We start from the raw sequence: 23,844 nt of genomic DNA, 5'->3' as shown, positions 1-23,844 counted from the left end.
CCACAACTAAGGAGCCCGCCTGCCGCAACTAAGACCCAGTGCAACCAAATAAATAAATATTAAAAAAAAAAGACAAGAAATAACAAATGTTGGCAAGGATGTGGAAAAAAAGGGAACCCTCCTGCATTGTTGGTGGGAACGTCAATTGGTGCAGCCAGGATGGAAAAGAGTATGGAGGGTCCTCAACAAACTAAAAATAGAACTGCCATGTGACCCAGCAATTCCACTTCCGGGTCAATATATCTGAAGGAAATATAATCACGATCTCAAAGAAATATCTGTGTCCCCTTGTTCACTGCAGCATTATCCACAATGACCAAGACATGGAAACCACCTAAGTGTCCATCGCTGAATGAACAGATAAAGAAAACCACACACACACACACACACACACACACACACACAGGAGTGTCAGCCATAAAAATGAAGGACATCCTGCCACTTGCAACAACATGGATGGTCTTTAGGGCATTACACTAAGTGCAATAAATCAGAGAGAGACAAATACTATACGATCTCTCTTACATGTGCAATCTAAAAGCACCCACAGAAACAGAGTAGAAGGGAGGTGCCAGGGGCTGGGGAGTGGTGGGGCAGAAATGGGGAGATGCTGGTCAAAGGGCACAGAGTTCCAGTTACGAGAGGAATACGTTCTGGGGATGTGATGTCCACCATGGTCACGACCATTAACAATACTGTATACTTGGAAGTCATGAGAACAGTTTTTATGTTCTCACCAGCACAACAAAATGGTAACTATGTGAGGTCACGGGTGGGTTAATAACCTTACTGTGGTAAGCATCTTGCAAAACTATACACACATCTCAAATCATCACATTACACACCTTAAAATTGCACAATGTTACACGTCAATTACATCTCAGTAAAGCGGGAAAAAGAAAAAATTTTTTGAAACATTATGCTATGAAGCCCAAAGATAATGAGAAAGTTATTGGACATAAACTGTAGGAAAAAAAGGATGCATGTAGGCTACATCAGAGATAAGAGGGTTAAATGAGTCATAAGGCCAGCAAAACCAGGTGAGCGGGCTGGCTTCCAGACACAACTACCTGGTAGGTGAATGAAGACCTCTACTCCAAACCCAGAAGTAAAGAAGCAGGAAGAGCACAGTAAAAAGAAACCTGTCCACAGTATCGACGCTGACGTGCAGAACGTACTACTTTTAATAGCACACTTTACCTGAGATCAGCACCAACACCAAGGTTGGAGAGAAGCAAACCTAAAGCTTCTACAGGGTGGTCTTAACTAGACATGTGGAAACACATCCTCGTGTGAGATTATTTGCACACGTGCACTTATTTGGTGGAGGGGGCAGACAACTGGCTTAACTGCAGTCCATTCATCCCTGGGGTGGAGGGCGTACAGCGGCGCTCGCCCTACCCCTCATCCTGATCAGGCTGCCCCTCGCACTCCGCTGCCCCCAAACCCCCAGTCGCCCTCAGCAGCCTCCTTCTCACCAGCCCAGCCACTGTGAGAAAGGTCACATCGCCCCTCCCTTCATATGCACGCCCCCCCAGGCCCCCACGCCACCACCGCACACCCCGCTGTCCCTGGGTCCCGAGGCCCGCCATTCTGCGCTAGGCCAGGCGTGGTCGGTCAGCCTTGAACTCAGATCCCAGCATGGGCAGGGGCTTACTGGAGAGTTTTTCTTCCTAAGGGATGGTTATACCCATGCCCCACGGAGCTACTGTGAAAAGGACGTGGATAAATGGAGTACTAAGCACACTGGGAGCGCTCGATGAAAAACAAGTATCACATCATCAATCCTTCGCCTTTTCCTCACTGCTGTCAAAGCTGTATTTTTTTTTAAATGCGAATCTGAGCATATTATGTTTCAGTTCGGAAGACGATGTCTATTTTCCAGGGGGCGAAGTCCAGGGACCCTGGTGTCGCAGGAGACATAAGCCTTCACCACCTCCTTGCCTGCGGCCTCATTTCCTACCACTTCTCCCTCCCGGAGTCCACACGCTCTGCGTCTTCCTCCGTGATGAGCTGCCAGACACCCCTGCCCCACTAGGCCGGTAGCAGATCCGGATCCCCACAAGGTTCCACTCTGTGGGGACTCGCAGAGCTCCCGGAGGGGCTCCTGCAGACAGATCCTCCCCACGGCACTTGCCACACTGTGATGCTCGGAGGCAGCACACAGTGGGTCCACAGAAAAGCCTGCTGAATGACTGACATTTGGAAACTTCACAGAAACACAAGAATGTTGATCGATTTTTTTTAAGTGTCTCACAAAATTGTGATACTTTTTCTTACTAACGTATACACGACCGTAACTGGAGTTAACCCCAAAGAGGTACGTGATTCATGGGGACAGTTGGCTGGGTGCTGGGAAGGTGAGCAGCTTCCCATAAAGAGACTCTCCTTGGTGAATTTTCAAAAGCTTGAAAGCTTGACCTTCAGTTTCTGAAGGCTGGCAACCCCGTTTTGTCAGTTTATCCAAAGTGGACGCGTCTCAGCAGTTGTGATTAACACGTGTAGAGCGGATATGAAAACCAGGAAGCCAGGCTGTAACCACCAGGCTAACTAACACACTCAGTTTGCACGACCAGCCCGTCCCCTCCCGGGTGTAGACCAGGTGAGAAGTCAGATCACTGTCAGAAGGCTTGTCTGGTGGGTGTCCCGGGGCAACACACGAGCTACCAGGTTTGCTGCGGGGGAACCTGGTGCTCAGGCCTCACCTATTTCCTTCTGTTTCTTTCTACATTCAGTCATTCCGTCCTTCAAGGTGACTACAGGTCTCTGTCCTGTACTGATTTCAAAGTCTGACCTCCTTCCTTCCTAAACTGCTCTTGGGCTCCTCACTGCTGTCCCCGAGTTGACATGGGCACAGAGAACCTCGGGACTGAGGTCGGGACCATCCTTCACAACATCCCCTAAGTGAGGCATCACTACAGCCCAACGTGAAACGTTCCTCTGCTGACATTTAACCACACGCCTGGCGGGTGGCAGGTACACAGTAGATAACTGTGGATATAGAGGAAAAGGTGGATAACATAGGATATCAAGAAGAATAAATAAAAGTTTCAAAAAGAAAAAAAAATTTTAATACAAAATATTTGACATTTTGAATGGGCACTTTCAGCTCAACACACTCAGGTTTTCTAGGATGCAGGCAATATAAACCACCTCAGGTTAATTTCAGCAGAAGAGGTACTTAAAAAAGGATGTTGGGCTGTTCACAGAATCTCCGGGATCAACAAGGCACTGAGCTCATAACAGCAAAGAGAGCCTCCTGCCCGCCAGTCACAGATCTTCCCCAGGCGCAGACAGCACCGCAGGGGCGTCTGGCCCCCCAGCCCAGCCCCGCTGCAGCCACGCCCTCTAGGAATGATGGCGGGCATCCCTGCCTGCACCTCTGAACCTGACAGCCGGCAGTCACGCCTGGGTCTCAGCTGCACCCAGGGCTGGCGAGGCCGGGGCGGGGGGCTCAGCGCCCCGAGTGGGAGCAGGACTCAGCATCCCGTGGAGACTCATCAGATGGGGAAATCGACAAACAATGGGATTCCATTAAAAAGGAATGATATAAATTAACCACCCCCCCCAAACAAAAACAAACACAAACCTCCCCCCAGGGGAACTGTTCTTACCTGGTAGAGGTTCAATGTCTGACTGCCACGTGCTGGCGAGATTCGGGGCCGGCCCTGCAGCTCTACAGACACCCCAGCCCCCAGCCCCCTGGTCCTTGGTTGGCTCCAAGGAGCAGAGGGCAGGTGGCCCTGATGAGTCTCCAGTTTTCTTCCAGGACAGGAAGGAAGGAAGCTAGTTCATGCTGGTTACAAGAAATCCACTCGTGAGGATGGCGACCAAGTGAAGACTTGTTTTGATGTAGTTAAAGTATGTCACTATCTAGTCATTTCCACAGAACTGGATTTAACTTGCCAGGATCTGAATGCAGTGATGTCTAAAACCTGACAGCGTTAAACAGTGTCTTCACGATTGCTAACCTCCTCCGCAGGAGGGCCAGCAGACTGTTTCTATAAAGGTCAGAGTGAGACTATTTCAGGCTCTGAGGGCCACACGGCCTCTGTCATGACTTTTCACCTGATCCTGTGGCTCAGAGGTGGCCCCGGACGACAGCAGACAAATGCTGGGCTGCCTCCCAACACTGATGTTTGAGTTTCGTGTAATTTTCACATCTTCTTTTCATTTTTTTCAACCATTTAAAAACATCAAAACCATTCTTTGCTCACAGGCTGTGGGCTAGATTTATTAGCCTGCAGACTGAACCATATCTGGCAAACTCACTCAAAGCACCATTTACTGGAGAGCCGTGAGAAAACAGATTTTTCTTTACGTTAACTGCTCAAGCAAAATATCCGACCCCACTTTCCCAAAACGAATGCCCCAAAGAACCACAATCACAGCCTTCACAAGGACGAGGGCGGAATTACAACAAGAGAAAAACAGACTCCCAGCTTCCACTGCGCCTGCACACATGACAGCGTCAACACGGGGTCTGACCCGCGCACACCCGCCTGACCGGGGCCTCACTCCCCACGGGACAACCTGCGCAGAGAGGAAGATGACAGCTGCGGAGTCGGGGAAGAACGGGGACTGCTGTGCTCAGGGGGCAGACACACCTTCCTCTCCCCAAACTGCTAGTGTACAACAATCAGGACTCCATCCCACGCAAAATTCCAAACTGGGTGTTTTAGCATCACTGACCTGCACCGAGATGCCCACCGCCCAGGTGCTCCGTCTTCAATCTCTCCTTCTAAGCATAGTACTAATCAACTTTTCGTTTCTCCCAGCTTATAAGAAGCCATAAGTTTCCTTCAATTCTATTAAAGCTGTGATAAGAAAAAAAAATCTGGTAAACTACTTTAAACTAAAATGTCAAGGATTGAAACTATAATTCCCCAGAACATTTTTACTTGACAGTTACCTTCATTATTCTGACCAACAACATGGAAATACCACCCACAGTGGGAGGTATTTTTTAGCAGAAAGCTTTCTTTGCCCCTCAGATCACATCTAAGACCCACCTGGTGAAAAAATCCACTTGTAAAGTAATAAATTTGGCGAAAGTATATATTTATTTTGGTTCATTGTGAATCTGATATACTGGAAAATTGACTAGTTGGAGGGTCTTGAGCCAGCTTCTTACACATCAGGTCCTGATTCTAACATGCGTGCCCTGCAGGGCTGAGGCAGGGGTCAGAGGTGACTTGCACAGCCCCACATGGGGTAGGTACCCGCAACTGGCAGTTATCACCATAAACAGGACGTCTAAGAAGGAGTTTAGAATTTAATGTGTAGAACATGTCGGAGAAGGCTTTAAAAGAACAGCATTTCTGTTTGCATTATGGAAAAGGAAGAAAAAGGAAATGTGCGCAAAGAAATTCTTCTGGTTGTGGAAGTGGAAAGACAGAGCCTGTGTGTGTCCCTGTCTCTCACACAGGCAAACACACACATACACAGGCACCTGCCGGAAAGTACCAGACCGCTCTGTGCTAGTGAATTTGCAGCTTATTCAGTTATCAAGAATTCACAATATTTTAACTGTCCTATTTAATCCAAGGCTTCTAAAAAAACTTCAGAAATGCAGTCGCCATTACAATCGTGTGTTGTGGTAGAGGCTGGGAGCACGAATCCCCTGACGTTATAAGAAAATTTTCGTGTACGTGCTTCTGTGCATTTTTCTGTGAAGTTCTGTAAGCCTCAGCGCCTCAAAGTGGTCTGGACCAGTAAGTCCAGCTAAGCCTGTAACGACCCATCCAACTGCTCCAAGCACCTCCGGCCTCTCTTCTCCACGCCCTCGTTGTGCGCACCCCTACCAGGGATGCAGGACAGGAGACCGAACCCACCCACGTGTTATGTAATCATTTTACACTAAGCTAAGCTTCCTGAAGGGGCGGCCACGTCCCCACCCCGTCTGCACAACGCCATCATCACGTGCACCGTCACCTCCAGGGGGCACTACCACCGACGCGACCACCTAACCTAACCTAAAACTCTCTTCTCAGCTGTGCAACTGAGAAAACTGCACGCGTCTTTCCAACTGGTCTGGCCAGCCTATCGCTGTGACATCTCAAGGCTGAGAGAAGGGGCTGACAAAGCCAGAGTGATGGGGGCCCCTCAGCCTCTCCAGTAAATTTCAACTGTGAACCCACATTCTAGAATATGACCCTGTGGGGTGGATTAAAAAGGCTGAGTTTAAGGATCATTTTCTGGACTTCGGAATTGAGGTTCAGTAAGATTAACTGCCCCCCCAACCAAGCAAAAATACCTAAAGTGAGGGGACTCTGCTCTGGCCACTGGGCTCTGTTAACTTTAATTAGAACAAATAATTTTTGGTGTCCTGGATAGAGAGGATGCTTAATGATGTACAATCGCTATCCCTTAAAGGCTGCACATCGTTAAAAAGTATTTTACGAAAAGAGGGAAAGTAAGTTGTATTGAAAATCCTCATCTTTGCAGAGAATTGCCAAAATAAATAACTATTTTTAAAGCTATATTTGAGGTATATATTGAAGACTAACATTGAATAATAAATTATTTTTTTGCCCTTTTTTCTTATCACAGAGTATCCTCAATAACTCATTTATGAGTGGGAAAAAAATGAGGCTCTAAACCCTAACAAAGTGATGTCTCTTGCAGGAATAGAAAAATCCATCCTAAAATTCATAGGAACTTCAAGGAACCCCAAAAAGCCAAAACAATTTTGAAAAAGATGAAGTTGGAGGTCTCACACTTCCTGATTTCAAAACTTACTACAAAGTTCCAGTAATCTAAATAGTGCGGTGCTGGCATAAAGACAGACACACAGACCAATGGAAGAGAACGGAGGGCCTGGGAATAAACCCTCACAAATATGGTCAAATAATTTTTCAACAAGGGTGCCAAGGCCACTCAATGGGGAAAGTGCAGTCTTTTCAACAAATGGTGTTGGGAAAAATGTATATCCACATGCAAAAGGCTGAAGCTGGACTCTTAATCTCATACTATAAACAGAAGTTAACTCCAAATAGCCCAAATAAAACTCTTAGAAGAAAATATAGGAGAAAAAGTTCATGACATTAGCTTTGGTTATGATTTATTGCATATGACACCAAAAGCACAGGCAACAAAAGTAAAAACAGACAATGGGAACTACACCATCATTACAAACTTCTGTGCATCAAAGGACACAATCAACAGAGTGAAAAGGCCACCTACAGAATGGGAGAAAATATCTGAAAATCATGTATCTGATAAGGAGTTCATATCTAGAATCTATAAAAAAACTCACACAACTCAACAACAGAAACCAACCAGATTAAGTGGGTATAGAGGGGAAGAGAGTGGAAGACAGAAGTTAAGTGGGGCAAAGAGGACAAAGGAGGCAGAACCACAGGAAGAAAAAGGAGGAAGGGGAAATTCCAAGAACATTTAAAAATAATTTCTGCTTTGCTGGAAGAGAAGTGTGCACCGTGGCTGATCTTGCCCACAGTGGAGCTGAGATCTGTGGAAATTCCCATATAAGGACGCCTGCTCATGGCTGTTTCCGCAGGCAGACGCTACAGCTCCTCATCTGAGCAAGGCATTAGGCGTTTGGAGGAAAAGGTTCTTTGGCAACAGCATCCATATATACATTGAAGGCTGTGGTTTCCATTCTTAACGGCCCGTAGATTTGCCAAGACAAGTCATCCTGCCCAAGTATGCTTCAGCGTCTGGCAGTCAAGGTCTCACAGTTTTCCTGTGGTCACTGCTGGCCGTGGACACTGAGGCTGCATGACTTCACTGCTCTCGACGAACGGCCCCTCAGTCAGGAACGTGCTCACACGTGCGGTGACGTTCTGCCGTCCGTAAGTGGGACCTTTGTGTCTCAGGCGAAGCTGCTTCCTGCCCACCCAGAATCCCTCCCGAGGGCTTCAAACAGAGCCTCTGTGTTTGGATGAGTCTCAGTGACTTCTCCTTAGGCCTACGCTGTGCAGCTTGGTAGCTACCAGCCACACACAGCAACTCAGGTGAGGCGAGTCCAAATCGAGGCATGCTCTAAGTGTAAAATACACTCGGGATTCCAAAGATTTAGTTCCCCAAAGTGTAAAGCATCTCAGTAATTGTTAATGTGACCACAGGATGTATACAGTTTGGACATAATAATAGTTGGGCATTTTGAGTTAAACCTAATATAGTATTCAAGTTAGTTTCACCTGTTCCTTTCTGCACATGGCTGCTAGGAAACGTTAAACTACACAGTGGCCGTGGCTCACGTGACATGTTATTGGACAGGCGGTTCTAGATAAGGTCACAGGCCCCATTTACGGAATCAAGAAATGTGGCCCAGAAATCATCCTGAGGCCAAGGCACTGAAAACTCAGGCGACCCCGTGCAAACTCAGGGTAACAGGAGCCTTTGATTCCTTTCACTGTAACCGTGCAGCCCGGGGTGGGGCTGGGAGGGCAGCCTGGGCTGGGACCCCTACCCTCATCAGCTGGGGCAGGTTCGACTCCGCCCCTAACGCGCGCACATGAAGCTCTCTTGGGGGTTGCAGAGGACTAGAACCGAAGGAAAGCACTTCCACGGTCGCACGGGGAAGCGCGTTCTCAGTAAGGGTGCTGCCCTTTCTTTTAAGGTCTTAGAAATCCTGTGGACATGCTCAGTGGCTGATTCAGTCACCCCAGGGTTAGTCAGAGAGCCTGATCTCGAGTCTCTTTTTTCCTTCCTCTCCACTCCAACCACGTCCATGGAATTCAGCCTCACAGGGCAGGGCGTGTGCAAAGCCTTCCGGGCGAACGCATCCCCTCCCACAGCTGCACTGCTGGCTCAGATCCTCCGTCAACTTCTCCCACCTCCTCGCGCTGGTCCATGAATTCACAAATCAGTACAATTAACTCCAAAATTCTGGCGGCGGCTCATGTTCTCCTTAGGACCGTTATTAATAACTGGCTGCTACCGCCCACATTTAAGTGTAGCTCTGCCATAACTGTAGCTATTTCCTGCCCACGCCTGCAGCCTCCTAAGACGCATGGATACGTCCTTTATTTACCACAGGGTCTGATCAGATGCACCACAAATGAAGACCTTTACAGTGGCCTGAGAAATAAGTAAAGTCAGACTCAACACGGACTTTCAATTACTGGCCAGGCCAATCAGGATTACAAGGAATGAAAAGCACCCTGACTAAGATATCCTGACTTGGCAGTCTGGACTTTATTTCTGGCTGGTTTGTGGAAAAGCCACTTTTATGATTTCCTTGCAGCTGTTGCTAGCAATGTGCTGGGCTGGCAGCCTTGAAGACTGAATTTCCTGCTTCGATGATGCCATTTTCTTTCTTTTTTCTTTTCTTTTCTTTTTTTTTTTTTTTTTGCAGTACGCGGGCCTCTCACTGTCGTGGCCTCTCTCGTAGGGAGGGAGGGAGACGCAAGAGGGAAGGGATATGGGAACAGATGTATATGTATAACTGATTCACTTTGTTATAAAGCAGAAACTAATACACCATTGTGAAGCAATTATACTCCAATAAAGTTGTAAAAAAAAAAAGTCGCTAGCAGCAGAAACTAACACACCATTGCAAAGCAATTATACTCCAATAAAGATGTAAAAAAAAAAGTCGTTAGTGAAACTTAAGACTCCTTCCCCTCCCCCCACCCCCCAAGGAGACCCGGGTTCCCACCCCATCACGGAGCCCTCACTTGAGGATGTCCACACACCTGGCCCCACCAGCTGCACCATCTCTCCGTCATCTTAGTGTCCCCAGGACCTAGCGCAGCGCTCAGCATGGAGCAGATGAGTCACTGTCACCTGGATGACGGAATCGGTGACACCACGTTTCATGTGCCACCACCTCCCAGTCTGCCCCAGGGCAGAGGGGGCCCAGGACAGAGGGGGTCCAGGACAGGGCACAGAGCAAACATGCCCTCGTGAACCAGCTGTCACTCTGGGAGAGGGAGGCAATGGAGGGTTCTGAACAGAGAAGCCAACCTGACCTGCAAACCTTCCTCCTGCTGTCCCGCCAAGCCCCCTTGAAGAGCCCCCTTCCCACTGCCTGTGAGTGTGAAACACACTCATTCTCCACAGCCCATCACCCACCACCCAGCGCCACTCCCGAGGATTAGCGCTCCCCCTCTCACCCCCGACGTAACCACACTCATGACGGTCTGATTGTGTTTGTTCTCTGCTGCGTTTTTACACCAAGTGTGTGTGTTCATCCAGAGTGTTTTTATCCTATCAGCCATGCACAGTGCCTCTGGCTGCAAACTAAAGTATGCACCCTTTTTATTAACTGAAAGGCCAAATGGAAGTGATCAGTCATCACTCTCTTTTTAACTTTTCCTTTCTTGTCCCTGAAAAAGATAATTCTCTTCTCCTGATCACTATAACTATTCCATATTTCATGATTATGTATGCTTCTATTATATATATATACAGATACATAAATACACCCCACCCTGTACCACAGGACTACTCCTCTCAAGGTTATCATGTTCCTGAAGATCAGCTGTAAAATAAATGTTTTCATAAATACATTTAAGTCTCTCAGGAAATTCACTGCATAGGGCAAATCATGTGTAAGGCATGAGATCCTTTTGGGGTGAATAATCTCCTCCTGATAAACGTTTTACAAATGCAGACTTAGCGCATTACGTTTTCTCTAAAATGTCCTCCCAGTTTTTAAACAGCTGCCGGTTAATGAGTAACAGCAGCTCCCCCACTAGTTATGCTGCTTTTTTCTCACCACGGTAAGACCAAAGTTCACTAACCACAGTGTTAAACAGACCCTAGACAGAATTTGAGTTAAAAATATTTCATGTAGGGCTTCCCTGCTGGTGCAGTGGTTGAGAGTCCGCTTGCCGATGCAGGGGACACGGGTTTGTGCCCCGTTCTGGGAAGATCCCACATGCCGCGGAGCGGCTGGGCCCGTGAGCCATGGCCGCTGAGCCTGCGCGTCCGGAGCCTGTGCTCCGCAGCGGGAGAGGCCACAACAGTGAGAGGCCCGCGTACCGCAAAAAAATATATATATATTTCATGTAATAAAATGCCAAAAAGCATCCCTGAGGTCTTTGATAGAAAAAGTCTCTGCAGGACCATAAAGTCTATGGCACTGAACGTTATCAAGGTTGTTAATATTTTCTCTGCAAACATAGAGTATAACCTCCCTTTCTCACCCACCCTTGCTGTGAAACCCATAAAACATACAGCTGCTTTTACACACATTCGACAATACACACCCACAGGAAGTAACGACCACATCGCTGCCCTTTGCAGCAAGAAGCAGACATTAGCATGGCCAAAGGCTACTAGGAGACCATTCTGCTACTGTACTTGCAAGTTTAGACCAATGTCTTTGAGGTTTGCTTTCAAATGACTGAGAAGGACAGGTCAGGAGGGAAACAAACCCAGAAACACAACAGAAGCCCGTGACTGGCTGCTCTGGGCGGTCACCCCCACTTCTCTGGAGGCCACTGCCCATCTTCTCCCCTGCACGTGCATGGCCACACCTCTGCAAAGAGGTCCTTACCTGCTGCCTCCAGACTCAGGAATGGGGGACTCCTCTCTGTGCGTCTGCCCTTACTCCCTTCATTTATCAGGGCTCTGGAAGCTGGGTTCCCATCACAGCGAGTTATCTTTAAAGCTCCTGTTTCCTACGCTGCATAGAACTTCCTCATCTCAACTCTGTGTCTGTTGCCCCGAACTATATTTAAGCTGATGAAGCCACATGGAGGGTTCTTCCTGCACGCAGTTGAGCCATGTGACAGTGTTACACGATAACCCCGCAGCCCTGAAGCAAGACAACACCCTCAGTGTCACAACTCACATCCTGTTGGCTTGTTTTACATACTTTACTAAGTCAAGAAGTTCATCCACAAACTTACTGAAAGCACTTGTAATATACAGGAAAATATTGAGGAAAATAAATAATAACTGGTCAGCACGCAAGGAGCTGAACCCCTTTGGGTCTTGACGACACCTTCACATGTGAACTGACCGAGCATCTCTAAAGCCTTCTCTGGCACATCAGGTCAAGCAGCTGGTCTTTATTCATCTTCTCGGTGACGTGGCCCAACCCAGAGCCAGGCGGCCGTCCTCTGTCAGGCCGAGCGGTGGAAACAGCTCCTTCTGTCCTGGCTGACTCACAGTCAGGGCCACCTCATGCCAAGTTTCCACAGAAGAATAAAGGGGTCTTTGCTGGAGATGCAGGAAGAACTCGGGAGCCACTAGGTCAACATTTCTGCAAGAACACGGCATCCCCACCCGGATTCACCGAGAACACAAGGCCGGTCCTTAACCGCCTCCTTTACTACAGAGCAGATTCCTGGGTTACAGGCCCTGAGGCTAATCTTTGAAAACAAGAAAACAACCCATGGCCTCTGCTTGTCCTCCAGCATGGCAGGCCCCTCGTAGGGCATCTGACCTCAGGGGGTCTGGCGCCTAGAAGGCAAGCCAGGGCAGAGAAAGTTCTGAGATTCGGGGCTCAGCCCTGAGCTTCACCCTGACCCTCAGGACTGGTGGAGATTTCTCACACGATACACGCACAGTAAACTTCCAGCAAGAATCTTCCTCTGGGGGCTTCCCTGGTGGCGCAGTGGTTAAGAATCCGCCTGCCAATACAGGGGACACGGGTTCAAGCCCTGGTCCTGGAAGATGCCACGCACCGCAACCAAGAGTAGTCCCCGCTCGCCGCAACTAGAGAAAGCCCGTGAGCAGCAACGAAGACCCAACGCAGCCAAAAATAAAATATAAAATCAATCAATCAATCAATCAATCTTAAAAAAAAAAAAAGGGGAGAATCTTCCTCTGGCCTTGATTTTTACTCCCTTTCAGGAAGTGGGCAGTGCAGGCCAGTCTGTGGGGAGAAACAGGCCCTCACCCCCAATTCCTGCCCCAGACACAAACCCTGGGAAGCAGCCACGATCTCTCTCAGGAGAAGGAGAACAGAATGGAAGTCTCAGGAGCTGCAGCCCCGGGATGTGGAATTCTCCCTAAGAATGTAGCTTATGCTACTGCAGTTAACACCCAAGAGGGGAATGCTGACATCTTGGCCCCATTCTTGACTGATCACGGGCACCGCAGAGGACACCCACAGGGTGTGTGGGCAGGGTGTCCAGACGGCCACCTGGAGCCCCTCCTCCTTTCCAGATGGTTCTCTAAGGGCATCCCAGTCGTTCTCCAACTCTCTGCCGTCGGAAACACCTCTTACTAAGGTCCCAGTCACCTCTTAAAAGATAAAACCAGGAGGCTGTTCTCAATCCTTCCCTCATGTTTGACTTTATAAACTAGGCTCTCCAGCAAGTTCCCAACTCAATTCCCTCAGCCTCCAGACGGCCCCGCCCGCATCAGGGTCACCTGTCACTGTCTCCTGCAGGACTCCTTCCGCTCCTGCCTTTAGGAGGGAGAAGCCCCCATCCTGGCTCCACTGTCTCCCCATGACCCCCCTCCTCACGGCTCCACCACCTCCTCTGTGCCAGCAACGCCAGCCAGACCCCCCCAACTTCACGGTCAGGCACCAAACTGTCTGCGGGCTACTTCTACGGGACATCCTCACCAGTAACTCAAGGATTAAATGAAACTGCCCGCGCGGCACCTGCACCCTCTGGGCGAGCCTCCTGTGGCCCGGCCATGCGCTCCAGCCACTAGCCGGTGAGCTCCCGGCCACCCGTGCCTTCCTGTCCTCAGACCCCCCGCTTCTGCTCAGTCTGGCTCCTGAGCAGTTTTCCCATTTCTTCTCTCCCACCTCACCGTTGTTGGAGCCCAGCCCAGCCCAGGCCCCCTGCTGCCCGCCTGGCCTGCGGTTCCCGGGTGCCTGGCCAGTGCCCGTGATCAACCCCCAGAGACCCAGCCAGCAAGGACTGCCCCAGGCAGAAGGTCCCTAACCAACTGGCTCCGCTCAGCGCGGAAGCTCACCTGCAGCCCCTGACCCACCCCATCCCCGTCCTCTTCTCTGGACACTCCCGCCACTCAGGCAGTGCAGCCCGGCAGCTGCACACGCGTGCGCACACACGCTCACACACGTGCGCTCACCCACGTGCACGCGTGCACACGCACAGACACACACAGGCACACAGTGCGGGGAGCTGCAGCGCACACTGGCCTCTCGGCCCGGAAGACCCTCCTCACGTGCCCTCACCAACATCCCTGCACACGGAGGGGGCACCGGGTTTGCAGGACCCCGACCCTCGTGTTTCTGCTGCACGGCTTCCTTTCCTGCGCTCCGTGGAGCTGGACTCCCGCGCGTCCAGGCCCCGGGCCCATGCCTGGCACACACTGGGCACTTGGCAAAGTTCAACGAAACCGAGCCTGTAGGAGGGGTGGCGGTTTGAACCTCTCAGATGAGGACGGTGGTGCAGGCGGAGGTTCCAGACTCCTTACGGCCCCCAGGGAGAAGCATCAGAAGACAGCCGCGGAGGTCAGAGCACAGCCGCCACGTGAAAGCCTGGCTCTCAAGAACAGGACGCCTCTCAGAGCGGGGACGGGGCTGTCGCCCTGGAGCTGGACAGGGGCTGCGCGCAAGTGGTGCCTGGTACACCCGTAGGTGGACAGCGAGCAGGGAGGCCCAGCCGAGGCCCAGCATCCTCCACCAGGTGGAGCTTCTGCTCCGTGTCACCCCTGCCTCAGGCTGGGTGCCTGGTAACGGGACCCGTCTTCTCTGTCCGTCTGCGGCCAAGCTTCTGTTTTCCCTCGCAGGCCTCACACAGACAGAAAGCAGTCAGGTTAAATGCCTTCCACGGGGTACCCCCTGAGTGCACATGGATCTGGTTTATAACGCGTTCCATGTCCTTGCATGTCTTTCCCTCTCTGCCTTTTAAAAACTCTGGAGTAATTTCACCCAACTTGTTTTACTCAGTCTATCAAGTGCTACTGAACTGCTCCATCTTTAAATACTCTTCTTAATCCTGACTATGAAACACATTTATAACCCCCCAAATTTGTCATATTCATCCCTATATATAAGCTTTCCCTGAGGTCTCTGCTCTATTTCACTGGAAAAAATATTAGTTTACTTTACAAGCCATCTCTCATTTAAAAACAAACAAAACAGAACAAAACAAAAACCTTTCCAGTAGATTGTAATCAATGTCTTAAAGGCTTTGAGCTCCTAAATAGGATAAAAAAGAAATTAATACCACTTATGAGAGTAAAGACTAAAGTAAAATCCCAAGCAAACTTTGTGCTTCACTCAATTTACAAATCTCAGGGCATTCCTAGAAAACTTAGTGTTAATTAAAACTGTGTAAAAGTACTCTGTGATCATTCTAAGATAAAAGTGTGTGCTATGCTCAGAGAATTATAAAAACGTTTTTCCCCTTTTTGTTTTAACTTGAACCACAGTCCTGTGGATGCGAACTGTGTGACGTCCGGCATCCTTGACCTTATCCTGCATCCCCGGCCCCATCCAGCATCCCCAATCCCATCCAGCAACCCTGGCCCTAGCCAACTCCATATCTACATGCCCCAAACCATCAAGGTAACAAAAAATGCCCACAAGTTCCCAGTGGCTCCTTAGGGAACAGCTCTAGCCCCACTGAGAACTACTGACCCGGAGGATTTCTGAGGCCATCAAGCTACCTAACGGCAAAAGCGCTGATTGAGTATCTGAGGGACCCTCTGTCGCAGGCCTCCCCTCCCCATCAAGCCCCCTGCTCTGCCTGCTCCTCCCCCACCGAGTGCAGACAAACGTCACACTGGCCTCGGTTCAGTCCCTCTGTCTCCTGAGGCAGATGTCCTTTCAGTGTTACCCTGCAATTTCTCCTGTCCTGTTGGCACCTCTTTGGGGCTGGGTTTGGCTACAGATTCAAGAATGTTGTATCCCACATTATCCAAGTAGCCCCCCTGACTCTCAGAAAGACTAAACAACCTGGTGACTCAGACTGACTTCTGGACAGTCATTACAGATCAAAACATACAATTCTTTAGAGGAAAGAGGGCCTAAGAGGAAAAGGGAGCACAGGAGGGTGCAGCTGCACTGCCCCGCCCCGCCCACAGGTCAGCATCCTGTCCAGACCCTCAGCCCCACGATGGCAGGACCATGAGGCCGCAGCGGAACAAAGGCCCCGACAAACTCCCCGGAGAGAAGGGGAGAGCTGAGGACATCGGGATGGCTACAAGGCCGGGAACGGAGAGGGAGCCATGCTGGGTGGGCATGAGTGGGGAGCCAGGCCTGGCCTCACAGGCATCGGGGCCAAGCTTGCTGCCTTCTGTTGCCCACTGTTTGAAGAAAGGTTAGTTCCCGTTTTTAAGCATATCCTATGTTTGCAAATGTATATAAAAAAAAAAGGGAGGCATGGGGGTGGGTGGGGGAGGAATGAGGCGGCAAAGCCCAGAGGATCTGGGGGCAATAAAAACACTGCACGAGACCATAGCGGTGGATGCACGTCATTACACATTTCTCAAAACCCACAGAACGGACAACACCAAGAGTGAACCCTAACGTAAACTAGGGACTATGATCTGTCAATGTAGGTTCATCAATTATAATAAATGCACCATCTGGGGGGGATGTTGATAATGGGGGAGGCTGGGCGGGGGGGCAGGGGGTGTATGGGAAATCTCTGCACCTGCCCCTCAACTTTGCTGTGACCCTAAAACTACACTAAAAAATAAAGCCTTTAAGAAAAATTAGCAAGGCTGTAAAAACCGAATGATACTCAAGTAGTCCCCAACTCAAGCATCAAAAATTTGAAGCCAATTCTGTTTACAGTTTTGCAATTTCCACAGGAGCCATATAATAAATTTCATTAATAAAATCATGACCAACCCACAAAAGCTTGCTCAAGTCCAAACTGTAGCTGAAAAGGGAGACGGCATAGCAGCAATCCAGGGATGATCACCTCGGACAAATTACGTCACACTCCTCGTCTGTAAAACAGGTATGGGAATACCCGCCATGGGAATTTCATGTGGTGTTCAAGTTCAAGTGAGAAAGTTACACCCGACAGTCATGAGGGACAAACCCCCTGAACCCAATCTGGGGCCGAGTGACAGGCGGAGGGGAGTCCAAGGTTCAGCAGCCTGGACCACAGGTACAGGGTCTGTGTGGAAAGGGGGTCCTGGGCAGTGGGAGACGGGCCAGAGGGAAAAGAGCCCCCAGCCAGGGCGCCTGTCAACGCAGAAGAGAGGCATCTGCTAAGTACGGGTCGTGGTGAGCAGGGAGCACCTTACACAGCCCTGCACTGCCAAGTGCTCACGCAAGGGCAACAGCAAAAGGTTTCCAGAGCTTTAATCATCTGTTCTCCTGTGAAAAGTCTTTCCCTGATGTTATCTAGCTTTCTATGGCCCCTAGAGAAATTTCATCCACTTAAAAATGGAAATTCAACCACAAAATTCATGTATTTTCTACCCTTAGGAAAAAGATATTCAAAGCCTTGGAAAATATCCAGACCTAATCAAAAGCAAAGTCCACAAAGAGAGCAGACTTTCAACCTAATTCCTTGACACACGTAAACTGCACTCCCAAATGGATTTCCACTGTATTTGGATTCAGGCGTCTTTTAAACCAGGAGCATGGAGACTAAATAAAGACTTTAAAGCATGATAAAAAAAGCCAAATTTGAGTTCAAACCCAGATCAGCCATCTACTACCTGGGAGAAAGGTCTTTAACTTCACTGAGCTCCTCAAAACCCTCCAGGAGCCTCACCATCACTGCTGGCTTTGATGGTGGGGATGGCGGGGGGGGGGCCTCTCCTCTGCCCCTTCATATCTTTGCTCAGAGGTCATGGCGGTGAGACCTTCCCCAACCTCCCACCCCAGACCTTCCTCTAACTTACATCTCTACCCGTCACTTATCACCATCTAATGCGTCTCATTTGTTTGGTTATGATCTCTCCCCACAACAAAGACATAAGCCCCCTGAGTATGGGGAGTTTCATCTGCTCTACTTCCTGCTGTATCCCCAGAGACTGGGACATATCCGGCCCAGAGTGAGGTTTCAGACATATTTAACTGAATATGTGAATTCAAGTGAATTAATTCACCCCTCTGCTGAGAATCAGACACTGTGATCAAGCAGAATTTTATTCCAGAGATGTAAGGATGGTTCAATATCAGGAAATCAATCAATGTGATACAGCATATTAACAAAATGAAGAATAAAAATCATATGACCATCTCAATAGATGCAGGGAAAGCCTTTGAGAAAATTCAGCATCTATTCATGAAAAAAAACCTCTCAACAAAGTGGGTACGGAGGGAACATACCTCAACATAATAAAGGCTGTACATGACAATCCCATAGCTAACATCATAAAAAATAAAAATGTTTTGCACACTGACAGGCACACAGTAAGTACTCAACTATTGTTAGTTTCCTTTCAGTTCCCAAGTCAAGATAATTGGCCAACAGCTGCTGAACACTCCAAGTGGGAAACTCTAAAAGCATGGTCAAAAGATCATTCTACCCAGTAAAACAAACAGGAAAAGCAGAGTTGTCTATCACAGTACTACTCAGTGTAGCTGTGACTATGAGATTTTCTTTTCAACCTACAATGAGATCAGCGCAGAAATTGAGAACAGGTATAAAGTTACTAACTTGACAGAGAAATTTTACATCTTCCGAAACTAAAAAGAAAAAAATTGAGATTTGTACTCATATGATTTATTTTCACTTCATTTTTCTAGTAACCCATTTTTATTGTCTTTTACAGAAGCATCGGTAAACAATGGACCGGAATTTTTTTTTTTTTTTAAAGAAAAGCCTCACTCTTCACTACAGTCTGGGGAGCACTGGTCACGCACACCTGCCGGGGCCTAGGAAGCAGCAGAGAACCAGCAAAGCTCGCTTGCACTGCATGTGCAGAACTGCAGATCGGGCCGGGTTCTAGGTCAAGAGAGGATAGACGAGGGGCGGGCGGAGACGTAGGCTCGGCCAGGAGCTGCCTCGGGGGTCCAGGCTGGTTCCAGAACATAAGAGAATTCCCTAAGACGATGTTCTCAGATTCTCCTATGACTGCAGTGGCAAAGGAATCAGAGGCCCAGGGGGAGAGGATGACAAAGGAGCACGAGGGGCCTTGGGGCTGATGGGCTGCACGGAACCACCCTGTTGGCAGAGATGACGTCACGAGGAAAAACTGACAGTGTGAAGCTCCGTACGCAGCTTACGTGAGCCAGTTACACCCCAGTACAGGGAAATTCCTGTAAGGCGAAGGAGAGACATAAGGCACGGAAGATGGATATGAAGTCAGGTCAGGATGAACAGGCTGCAGTTCCTCAAGTCCTCCGTCCCCAGCAGCTCTGACGGGCCACGCGCAGCACCGCCAGCGCGCAGACATGAGCTGCAGCGCACTCACTGCTCGTGTGTCTGTGTCTCATCACGGTTTTGCAACCGCTGCACTAAATTCACACTGTCCGGGAGAACTTCACCCTTTACCCACCTTTTCTAACAGGTAAGGGTCAGTGGTCCTTAACCTACAGGCAGGCTGTTGGTCGGATCTGGCCGAGCTCCCGAAGGACACATGACTCCGAGGGAGACCTTCCCCGTCGGCCACTTGCAGGACTGTCTCTGGGCTGCCTGCCCCTCCACCCCCGGAGCAGCTCCCCCAAATAAGGACTTGAGCCCACGCCTCTCTGTGTGTACCTTCTTATCATACAGGATTATGTGCTAAATGCACAAAAACTAAAGAGCGAAAGCCTTCCAAGAAAGAGCAGATGAAATGTTTGAGGTTCACTGTCTAAAACACTTATCACTCTCTTTTACCACCGGCTGGTGAGCGTTTACGGAATGTCACGTGAGGCTGCTTTGGTCCCTCCTGAATGCGACCCCAGAGGAAGGTATCACAGCGTCTCCACGGGACTGCACTGCCCACCTGGCGTCAGTCGTGTGGGGATGAGCGACTACATCCGTCCATGTCTATTTTCGGGGGTATCCACAGTGTTTGCAAACAGCTCCAAGAGAACACCCAGAATAGTGGAACAGGGATGAAACGTGGCTCAAAACATTTCTCAGTTACCATCCTCCCCGATGGGACCCACAGAAGTCCTGCTACTTCCACACAAGACGCAATGTGGTCGAGGACCTAGACCCATAAACTACATAATATTTCACCCCAGCCTTAAAAGACCTCTCTCTTCCTGCAGATAACTTCCAAAGAATATCTAAAAAGACCACCTTCTGTCTTCTCATTGTTATTACTGTTACTTATAAACATCTTGTCTTCTGTACCGCACTGTGACCTGAGGGGAGGATGCCTGACATTTAAATCCCTCACAATAAATAATACACACAGGGCTTCCCTGTTGGCGCAGTGGTTGAGAGTCTGCCTGCCGATGCAGGGGACACGGGTTCGTGCCCCGGTCCGGGAAGATCCCACATGCCGCGGAGCGGCTGGGCCCATGAGCCATGGCCGCTGAGCCTGTGCGTCTGGAGCCCGTGCTCCGCAACGGGAGAGGCCACAGCAGTGAGAGGCCCGTGTACAGCAAATAATAATAATAATAATAATAATACACACATACACTTAACACTTACTGCAGAAACGAAAGGGGTAAAAACACTAATACGGTTTCCATAAGCCTATTTATAGCCCAGAGATTTTAGCAAGAGAATCAGACATTTGAAATGTTTAGCAACTTAGAGAAATGTTAGCACATTAGTAAAAAAACCATATATTTACATATATGACACAAATGAGAGGGATATACCTGTCCCCCAGTTAGCGGCGCAGAGTCCCCGTGGACCAGTTCTCCTGGAGCCCGTGTCTCTGGGCAGCCTGAGGCCAGCGCTTCAGCTGCAGGAGGAGTGGCTCTGTGCCCCCGACCCCCGCCGGGGCCACACAGCTGGGTGCCTCAGGGGGTCCCCTTTCCTCAGGGTCTGTGCCCAGGCCCTCCAGGATGGTCACCACCCCGAGATGCTCACGCTCCAAGCCAGGCCGGTGCAGAACAGGGACACAATTCGGTGGAGGCATGGGCTCTGTTTCTCTCTTGCAAGTGCAGGGCCTTATGACTTTGCCAATAAAAAGGTCTCCTGCCCCCTCCACCAACCTGCCAGCACTTCTGGCTTCCAGAAACCCTGGGTTTCTGGAAAGTGGAACTCTTCAGGGCCAGAGAGAATATAGTATTACCGTCATGTCTTGACTGACTTCGCTCCACACAAACAAATATAAACAACACTTGAATTCTGTCTAAGTTGAGGAAGCAACTTCTCCATAACTCTTGTAAAGATGTCACACAGGCAAAGATTTACACATGCCTTTCTCCATGAATGCAGCAGTAATCGAGCTAAAAAATACTTGAGCTTTATTTTTTCCCCAAATAACTATCTCCCCCACTTATCACTCTCTCTCTCCTACCCTTAAAAAACAGCACGATGGGAAAAGAATCTCTCCAACACATAATGCTGGGAAAACTGGACCTCTACATGCAAAAGGAGGAAGTCAGACCCTTAACTTGAACTATATACGAATATTAACTCAAAGTGAATTAAAGACCTAAAAGTAAAACCCAAAACTATGGAACTCCTAGAAGAAAACATAGGAGAAAAGCTGCATGACGCTAGATTGGACAAGGATTCCTCAAATATGACACCAAAAGCACAGGCAAGAAAAGCAAAAATAGACAAATTTGACTATATCAAACTTAAAAACTTCTGTGCATCAAAGGATATAATCAACAGGGTTTAAAAGTCAACCTATGGAACGCGAGAATATATTTGCAAATCACATATGTGATAAAGGGCTAATCAGAATATATAAAGAACTACAACTTAACAACAACAAAAATTACATAATCCAACTAAAAACTAGGCAAAGGACTTAGAATAGACACTTCTCCAAAAAAAGACATACAAATGGCCAACAGGCACATGAAAAGATGTTCAACATCTCTAATCATCGGGGAAATGCAAATCAGAACCATCATGAAGTACCACTTCACAGCCACTAGGATGGCTACTACAAAACAAAACAAAACAGAAAATGACAAGCGTTGGTGGGGACGTACAGAAGCTGGCAGCCTTGTGCGCTGTTGGTGGGATTGTAAAATGTGCAACTGCTATGGAAAAATGGACAGCAGTTCCTCAAAAAATTAAAATACAGAACTACCAAATGATCCAGCAATCCCACTTCTAGGTGTGCATCCAGGAGAACTGAAGGCAGGGTCTCAAAGGGATATTTGACGTCCCATGTTCACAGCAGCATTATTCACAATAGCCAACAGGTGAAAGCAACACAAACATCTATGGACAGATGATGGACAAATAAAATGTCGCCTATCCCTTCAGGGAACGCCAGGCAGCCTTACACAGGAAGGAAACTCTGACACGTGTTTCAAAATGGATGAATTCTGAGGACACTATGCTCAGTGAAATAAGTTTGTCACCAAAGGACAAATACTGTATGATTTTGCTTACGGGAGGTAAAGTAGTGCTAAAGTAGTGAGATCCATAGACAGAGAAAGCAGAAGCAGGACTGCCAGGGACTGGGGGGTGAGGGAAACGGGAGGTGCTGTTTAATGGGTACAGTTTCAGTTCCACGGGATGAAAATGTGGAACTGGAGATCTGATTCACAACAACGTAAATATACTTAACACTACTGAACTGTACACTTAAAATGGTTACGATAGTAAATTTTACATGTTTTTATCGCAATTTTAGAAAACCCACGACACATTTGAAACAGCACGAGTCAGAGCGTTACAGACCCACGTTTGCGTCCCGTCAGCCCTGCCACTCACTGGGTGGCCCGGGGTAAGCTGCTGTCTGAGTGCCAGCCTCCTCATCTCTATAAATGAGGATATAAATAATATATATCCTAAGACGCTGATCTGAAGCTTAGAGAAGAACGGCTGACACAGAAGACATGCACGGTGATCGTACCTCCGGGACTGCACCCCTGCATCACACCATCAAGGCAGCCTCCACCCCCCAAAGGAAAGGCTCGCTCTGGGAGATTCGCCAGGAATCCACATCCAACCCTCACAGGAAGGAAAGTTGGCAGGACTGTAATCCCCACTTTGCCGAAGAGGAAAGTGAAGCACTTACTTTGGGGTCTGACCTGCCCCAGCCCCAAAGTAAGTGACGGAGCCCCGACAAACCCTAAAACACTCACTTTCCTTCACAGACAGGAGACGGAGCTGGCAGTGAGAGAATAAAAGTGACAGCGTGGAAACAAAAGGGGCCTAACATGGGAAACAGGCCATAAGGACAGTGTCCCAAAGGTCAGTTAAATGATCAGACAGGATTAAAGAAGATACCTTTTCCATTTACAAACTACGTTTCCGAACATTGGTTGAAAGGCCATCTAATCTCAGGCCTACCTTTACACAAGGTCAGGCCCCCCGCAGACACTCATTTCAAGGCAGTTTTAACTCCACCTCATGATGCAGTTTATTTTAGTTTTTTGGCTGCACCATGCGGCTTTCGGGAGCTTAGCTCCCCAACCCGGGACTGAACTTGGGGGCGGTGTGAGCACCGAGTCCAAACCACTGCACCGCCAGGGAATTCCCATGGTTAAATCAATGTACTTTCTTACTTCTTACCCCAACTAAGATGGAAAAGAGCCGGTTAACACCCAGGCTGAGCTGGAAGGAGCATTTCAGAGGTCAGTCCAGTGTGGAGCAGCCCTGGGCGTAGACAGATCAGGCTGGAGAGCGCTCAACGCCCCAGCCCTGCACACACCTCCTGAAGCTCCGCCCCTCCCTTCCTGAGACCCAGCAACAGCAGCCCTCGGACAGACCGGATGCACTGTCACCCACGCCTCCTCCTGGGAAGGAGGTCAGGGGTCAGGGACAGGAGGTCACAGCCATTGACAGGGAGGCACCGCCCCGGAGAACGCCCCTCAGGGCGATGGAGTGGGCCCTGCAGCCAGCTGTGGACAAGAGTGGCGGCTGATGAAAGCTTCTGGGCGGGGGCCTGGCTGGTGAGCCACAGGAACGCAGGCGGGGCACCGACGGCTGTCAGCCACTGCGA

The 23,844-nt window shown here is 49.1% G+C and overlaps 1 protein-coding gene across 5 annotated transcripts in view; it reads right to left on the bottom strand.

Annotated features, from left to right (window-relative positions):
- The window catches only part of LIMS1 (LIM zinc finger domain containing 1), a 100,686-nt gene that overhangs the window by 54,052 nt on the left and 22,790 nt on the right, over positions 1-23,844 (bottom strand). The window contains exon 1 of one of the 5 annotated variants that reach the window (XM_081253564.1): positions 11,471-11,702. The exons of the other annotated variants lie outside the window; for them this stretch is intronic. The gene's annotated coding sequence lies outside the window, so the exon portion shown is untranslated. Of the gene's footprint in view, positions 1-11,470; positions 11,703-23,844 lie in introns of those variants that run through there. 5 annotated transcript variants of the gene reach the window in all.

Source organism: Mesoplodon bidens, assembly GCF_964165515.1.
Source record: "Mesoplodon bidens genome assembly, chromosome: 14".
NCBI classification, from domain to species: Eukaryota; Metazoa; Chordata; class Mammalia; order Artiodactyla; family Ziphiidae; genus Mesoplodon; species Mesoplodon bidens.
This window is presented reverse-complemented; position numbering and strand designations above follow the sequence as displayed.